This window comes from Macadamia integrifolia, chromosome 1, assembly GCF_013358625.1.
Source record: "Macadamia integrifolia cultivar HAES 741 chromosome 1, SCU_Mint_v3, whole genome shotgun sequence".
NCBI classification, from domain to species: Eukaryota; Viridiplantae; Streptophyta; class Magnoliopsida; order Proteales; family Proteaceae; genus Macadamia; species Macadamia integrifolia.
The window spans coordinates 16,176,364-16,183,863 of record NC_056557.1 but is presented as its reverse complement, the minus strand read 5'-3'; the positions used below and the strand labels follow the sequence as shown (position 1 = coordinate 16,183,863).

Below are 7,500 nucleotides of genomic sequence, written 5' to 3'. Positions count from 1 at the left end.
TAGAGGGGGGAGAGAAGACTACTGAAGGATCCTACTTACTTGAATCAATGCTTGAACTTGAAAAAAAAAAAATTGCTCCACGGCTCGTGATCTTGTCACCTAGATCTAAGCCTAGAACTATAACTTAAAAAAATTACAACTCAATTGCATAAATCATAAACATAAAAGGGCTAAATAAAAATAAAAGAGTGCTTGCATTAATTGAAATAAAAAAAAAACTATTACAAAAGTGATTGAAGAAAAGATAAAGAAGAACTAAAACTAAAGAGAGAGCAAGAGAAAGAGAGAGCAACTAAAAAAAACTAGAAGAAGAATGAATTATCTCCCCTCCTCTTACATGAGTTGTATGTATAGGGAATGGGGAGGTAGGGTAACAAATTTCTCTTTCCAAAAAGAGAGAAACCCACAATTGGTTGTGAGATCTTTTGAGACCAAAAGTGCTAAGGTGGAGGAGAGAGAAGAGAGAAATAAATTTTGAGAAATTTCTTATAATTTGTTTGCTTATTTTCTTTCCTTTTTTTTCTAATTTATTTCTCTTCTTTTTCTCCCTCCAAGGAACGATTTTCTTCTTGCTTTATGTGATTTGGACAATCTTTTGGTGGGTGATGATGTGGAGGAGAGAGAAGATTTGGACAATCTTTATTTCTCCCCTTTTTTTCTCTTTCCTTTTTTTTCTTCTCTTCTCTACGATTTTCTTTGCTTCTAATTTGATGTGGAAATCCCTTCCATGACCTTAGTGCTTTAAGTGAATGAAAAGCAGGAAATCTTCAACAAATTCTCTAAAAAAACAACCATGAGATTTGAACTTGAGAGCTCTTGGTGAGCAAGGGAATTTTGCACACCATAGCTCACCAACTACACTAGGTAGTTGTTGTTACCAAAAACAAATCTTCAATCACTTAAGGATGTGGTCCATCGATCCTTGTTGGCATTTGGAGTATTCCTTGTACCTCTGAGACAATTGCAAACGGGCTCGTTCTACATCTCGGTTCAGTTCTGATCCATTATTCTTTTTCTGGCCTGAAAAGAATAATCATTTGTACGGATGACCAAATGAATGTGTACTTTTAATTTAACAAGTCCATCTTGCTTAGAATTTTGTCCTCTTCGCAATCATGGAAAGAAATAGGACCTCTTTACGTGTAAAATTGAAGATATAGCGTCCGATAATCCTTAAGGCCTTGAAAATATAAAACCTACAAAAAGAGAGTAAAACCCAAGGTAGCTCCATTCTAAATATGTAAAATGTATGTTTTACTACCCTAGATTTCACACATAAAGGTGCTCATCAAAGCCCGTATTAGAGTAGAAGTATGGGAAGAGTAGGAGGACAGCGGCGAGGGAAGCCACTACCGCTCATGACATGTCTAAAGGAGAGGCACTAAGGCACAAGCGTGATAAGAGGAAACGGTTCAAGCCTAGAGATAAGTGATTCCTATGTGATGAGCTACATTGGTTTAGGGATTGCCCCAGGAGGAAAGCTCTTAGTGCCCTATTAGAGGAAGAGGGCTAAGAGGAAGAGCCACCTTGCATGGGGTCCCCAATGCAGCGTGGTTCCACCAGCGCTGAGATAGGGGTCAAGGCCCTTAACTCTCAAAAGGGGTTGATGTGTGCAAAAGTGTGCATCAATGCGAATCCCACACAGGCAAAGGTAGATACAGGAGCCACACACAACCTTGCCTTGATGGAGGAGGCAAAGGAACTCGGGCCAAGGGCATCCTAAGGCTATCAACTCCAAAGAATGCCCCATATGTAATGTTGCTCGAGGGGTCGAGATAAACCTTAGGACTAAAGGAGTTCTCCAACACCATCCAGCGGCTAGGTGCTTACTGCCCTTGGACAGGAGGGCAAGACAAGGAGAATTTGGGAGCAAGCCATCCATGGCAAGAAAGAGGAAGATGCAAACGACAGAACAGAGACAACCAGACGACGTTGTAGGAGGCTCAAGTTATGTGACTACAAGAAGAACCCCAATAGGCGTTACTCCTTGCGAGAGGGAGGCTAATTTGGTTGCTGATCAAATCATCTAGAGACACAATCTATCTCCTTACGTGGAGTATTTAGTAAAGTGGAAGGGGCGACCAGAGAGCGAGACGAGATGGGAGACAACGGGCATGCTGAGATGACTCGTGAATAAAAGTACCATAAGGAGGTTGCGATGAGGGAGTCATCGACTTAGGTGGGGGAGAGTGTTATGACCTACCCAATATAGGCCCACGGGCCTAGCTCACCAAGCCCATGGACTTAGGCCGTTGCGCTAAGTAAGGTCCAAGTTCTAGAGTTTTCTACAAAGGTGTAGTAACAATAGATATTTTATTGTAGATATTTGTAGAAGATATTCATAGGAGATATTCTGGGTGAGATTTCTAGAGCTCCGCTAAGGAGGTGGGAAGCTTCTAGTTTCCTCCCCAACCGTTGGATGGAGGACATTTGTAAATATCTTAGCTATCCATTATAACTTGGGGTAGGTGTTGCCTCATTTGGCAAAGGCACTCACCAAGGACCAACCAAGAGTGTTCAACCAAGCAAGTGAGTTCTCAAGCCTTGTACTCAAGAGTTCTCTAGTGCTATACAAATTCATTGTTCTCAAACTCACTCTTATGTTCACTTCTTCTCTTCTCTAGTCCCTTAAGGAGGGTATTTAGGCTGACTTAGCGCTAATGGAAGTGCTAAGTGCCTGCGCAATTGCTTAGAAAGGTCTAAAGTAGTGACAAAGTGCTCTTGAATGGCCCAAGTGTGTGCCTACGCATGCCCCCAAGTGTTGACTACGTGTGCCTACGTGTACACAGTGAATAGCCTCACAACACCCCAAGTGTTGACTACATGTGCACAATGAATGGCCCAAGTGTTGCTAACTGTGCCTAAGCATGCCCACAACTGTTGCCTAAGTGTGCACCCAAGTGTGCCTGTGCATGCTCTTGAATGCCCCAAGTGTTGCCTTAAATTGCACTATCGTGGGCTTGTTGCTTGCAAGGGTTTTTCCATGGTCGGTTTTATGGCCTATGCTATTTGGAGAAGTGCATTGCTAAGTCGTGCCTAGGTGTGGAGGTGCTTTCATGCCTTTTTGCGGCCGGTGTTATAATACGACATTAACGTGGGTCTCTGGAGAACATAGGTTGCAAGCTTGCAGGTGGTGGTAGATCATGGGTCCCTCCCCCCTCCTTGCTTTTTAAAAAATTTCCATTCTCGTTGGTATGTTGCTTGCAACAGTTTTGTCATGCTCGGTTTTGTGGCCTTTGGTATTTGACAGAATGCATTTCTAAGTCGTGCCTAGGTGTGGAGGTGTTTGTATGCCTCATGCCGCAAGTGTTATAATGCGAAATTAACGTGGGTCTCTGGAGAACATAGGTTTGCAAGCTTGCAGGTGGAGACAGATCACGAGTCCCTCCCCCTCCCCCCCCCCCCCCACTTTTTCTTTTAAAAAGAAAATTGCATTCTCGTGGGTTTGTTGCTTGCAAGAGTTTTCTCATACTCGGTTTTGTGGCCTTTATGGTATTTGGAGAAATGCGTTTCTAAGTCGCGCCTGGGTGCGGAGGTGTTTGCATGCCTCCTGCTGCAAGTGTTATAATGCGACATTAACGTGGGTCTCTGGAGAACATAGGTTTGCAAGCTTGTAGGTGGAGATAGATCACGAGTCCCTCCCCCTTCCCCCCCCCCACACTTTTGTTTTTAAAAAGAAAATTGCATTCTTGTGGGTTTGTTGCTTGAAATAGTTTTCTCATGCTAGGTTTTGTAGCCTTATGGTATTTGGAGAAATACGTTTCTAAGTCGCGCCTGGGTGCGGAGGTGTTTGCATGCCACTTGCCGAAAGTGTTATAATACGGCATTAACGTGGGTCTCTGATGAACATAGGTCGCAAGCTTGCAAGTGGAGACAAATCACATCCCTTCCCCCCTCCCCCCTCCCCCGTCCCCTTGTTCATTTAAAAAATTTGCATTATCGTGAGTTTGTTACTTGCAAGAGCTTTCTCATACTCGGTCTTGTGGCCTTTGCTATTTGGCAAATTGCGTTTCTAAGTCATACCTAGGTGCCGAGGTGTTTGCATGGCTTCGTGCCTAGGTGCGGAGGTGTTTGCATGGCTCCTGCCGCAAGTGTTATAATACGACATTAATGCGGGTCTCTGGAGAACGTAGGTTACAAGATTGTAGGTGGAGATAGATCTCGAGTCCCTCAACCCCTGTTGATTGTTGAGATTTTCGTGCTTAGTGGGGCTATTGATTTTTTTTCTACCAAATTCTTATTGCATTGTAGTAGGTTTGGTGGTGGATTGTGTCGGTAGTGGACGCAATGCACATAAGTGGCTATTGTTTTTCTTGTGGTTGTGGGCTCTTTGCTTGTGTATTGAACCACTATGCACAGATACCCCTATGGGTCACGATGGGCCAAAAGTGTCTTTTTCAAGAGCATGAAAATTGTTCCTGTGTTGCTTAACTAGTTGGATAGAAAGATGCTGCTCTTCACTCTCATTTCATCCCTCTTGCCTGCCCTTGTGGTTGGTGTGGGGTGGCTTGGCATATGATGCATATGTCCACTTTCTTTCTGTCAGTGGTGCACATGCACTGTTTGTGCTCTAGGATGTGGGACATTTTGTGGGGCAAGGTGGATGTGTGTGTGTGTCCTCTTGAATCCTTTGGTTGCGCTAGTTGCACAAGAACAATAGACTGCCATTAATGTATGGAGCAGCATCACCCAATGCACAATTGGGGATGTGGTTCATGCAGTCTTTGGCATCGAGAAGGAAAGTTACCTGGTTGATCCTGCCAGTAGTCATATGCTTGTCTCAAAGATTAAGCCATGCATGTGTAAGTATGAACTAATTCAGACTCTGAAATTGCGAGTAGCTCATTAAATCAATTATAGTTTTTCTGATGGTATCTACTACTCGAATAACCATAGTAATTCTAGAGCTAATATGTGCACCGGACCCCGACTTTTGGAAGGGATGCATTTATTAGATAAAAGGTTGACGCGGGCTCTGCCCATTTCTCTGATGATTCATGATAACTCGACGGATCGCATGGCCTTTGTGCCGACGACGCATCATTCAAATTTCCACCCTATCAACTTTCGATGGTAGGATAGTGGCCTACTATCGTGGTGACGGGTGATGGAGAATTAGGGTTTGATTCTGGAGAGGGAGCCTGAGAAATGGCTACCACATCCAAGGAAGGCAGTAGGCGCGAAAATTACCCAATCCTGACACGGGGAGGTAGTGACAATAAATAACAATACCGGGCTCTTTGAGTCTGGGAATTGGAATGAGTACAATCTAAATCCCTTAACGAGGATCCATTGGAGGGCAAGTCTGGTGCCAGCAGTTGCGGTAATTCCAGCTCCAATAGCATATATTTAAGTTGTTGCAGTTAAAAAGCTCATAGTTGGACTTTGGGATGGGTCGATCGGTCTACCTCACAGTGTGTACCGGTCATCTCATCCCTTCTGTCGGTGATGTGCTCCTGGCCTTAATTGGCTAGGTCATGCCTTCAGTGCCATTACTTTGAAGAAATTAGAGTGCTCAAAGAAAGCCTACGCTTTGGATACATTAGCATGGGATAACATCATAGTTAGAGGTGAAATTCTTGGATTTATGAAAGACGAACCACTACGAAAGCATTTTCCAAGGATGTTTTCAATAATCAAGAATGAAAGTTGGGGGCTCGAAGACGATCAGATACCATCCTAGTCTCAACCATAAACGATGCCGACCAGGGATCGGCGGATGTTGCTTTCAGGACTCCGCCGGCACCTTATGAGAAATCAAAGTTTTTGAGTTCCGGGGGGAGTATGGTAGCAAGGCTGAAACTTAAAGGAATTGATGGAAGGGCACCACCAAGAGTGGAGCCTGTGGCTTAATTTGACTCAACACGGGGAAACTTACCAAGTCCAGACATAGTAAGGATTGATAGACTGTGAGCTCTTTCTTGATTCTATAAGTGGTGGTGCATGGCCGTTCTTAGTTGGTGGAGCGATTTGTCTGGTTAATTCCGTTAACAAACGAGACCTCATCCTACTAACTAGCTATGTGGAGGTGACCCTCCACGGCCAGCTTCTTAGAGGGACTATGGTCGTTTAGGCCACAAAAGTTTGAGGCAATAACAGGTCTGTGATGCCCTTAGATGTTTATGGCCACACACGCGCTACACTGATGTATTCAACGAGTCTATAGCCTTGGCCGATGGGCCCGGGTAATCTTTGAAAATTTCATCGTGATAGGGATAGATCATTGCAATTGTTGGTCTTCAACGAGGAATTCCTAGTAAGCGCGAGTCATCAGCTTGCGTTGACTACATCCCTGCCCTTTGTACACACCGCCCATCACTCCCACCGATTGAATGGTTTGGTGAAGTGTTCGGATCATTGCGATGTGGATGGTTTGCCGCCATCGACGTCACGAGAAGTGCACTGAACCTTATCATTTAGAGGAAGGACAAGTCGTAAAAAGGTTTCCATAGGTGAACCTGTTGAAGGATCATTGTCGATACCTACCTAGCGAGACCCGTGAACATGTTGCGTTGTGCGATCAAAAAGGGCGTGGGAGCGTGAGCTCCTTCCTTCCTGACCCTTGTAAAAGGTTGGCCTGCAATCCTTCATAGCAATTGACCCAAACACAACCACCGGCATAGTCGGCGCCAAGGAACTCGCAACGGAAAGGACATGGCATCATTACGCCTTGGTGTGGTGTGGTCATCCTAGATCTGAATCTTTATCTTAACGACTCTCGAAAACGGATATCTCGGCACTTGCATCGATGAAGAATGTAGAGAAATGTGATACATGGTGTGAATAACAGAATCCCATGAACCATCGAGTCTTTGAATGCAAGTTGCACCCTAGGCCATCGGGCTGAGGGCACGCCTGCCTAGGCATCACGCGTCATGTTGCCTGACCTCCTTTACCCCTTGTGGTGGTGGTGCAGAGCGAAGTCAAGGGCTCCTTGTGTGGAAAGTGTCACGATGAGTGGTGGGTCGAGCCACTTTGCCATTGTTCGGACATCGTGTGCGTGTTCTGCTCCCATTGGACTCTGGTGACCCCGATTGCCATTCGATGGCATTTTGACTGTGACCCCAGGTCAGACGGGGCTTCCCGCTGAGTTTAAGCATATCAATAAGCGGAGGACAAGAAACTTACAAGGATTCCCTTTGTAACGGCGAGCGAACCAGGAAGAGCCCAACTTGAGAATCGGGCGGATTTGTCGTTCAAATTGTAGTCTGTAGAAGCGTCCTCAATGGTGGACCGGGCCCAAGTCCCCTGGTAGGGGGTTCCAGAGAGGGTGAGAGCCCCGTCGTGTTCGGACCCTGTCGCACCCAAGTCCCTTGGAAGGGGGTTGTTTGGGAATGCAGCCCCAATTGGGCGGTAAATTTCGTCCAAGGCTAAATATGGGTGAGAGACCGATAGAGAACAAGTAACGTAAGGGAAAGATGAAAAGGACTTTGAAAAGAGAGTGAAAGAGTGCTTGAAATTGTCGGGAGGGAAGCGGCTGGGGGCTGGTGATGCGTCTCG

At 45.3% G+C, this 7,500-nt stretch overlaps 2 non-coding genes across 2 annotated transcripts in view; both read left to right on the top strand.

Moving 5' to 3' along the window:
• The first annotated feature begins 6,713 nt into the window (after window positions 1-6,713).
• On the top strand, window positions 6,714-6,869 carry LOC122087075. Its single transcript, XR_006142647.1, has one exon. It is a non-coding gene; the product is annotated as a 5.8S ribosomal RNA (ribosomal RNA).
• A 190-nt stretch (window positions 6,870-7,059) lies between these two features.
• Window positions 7,060-7,500, top strand: part of LOC122087033 — a 3,362-nt gene continuing 2,921 nt past the window's right edge. Inside the window, exon 1 of the ribosomal RNA XR_006142634.1 lies at window positions 7,060-7,500. This exon is cut by the window's right edge and continues 2,921 nt beyond it. This is a non-coding gene — a ribosomal RNA (28S ribosomal RNA).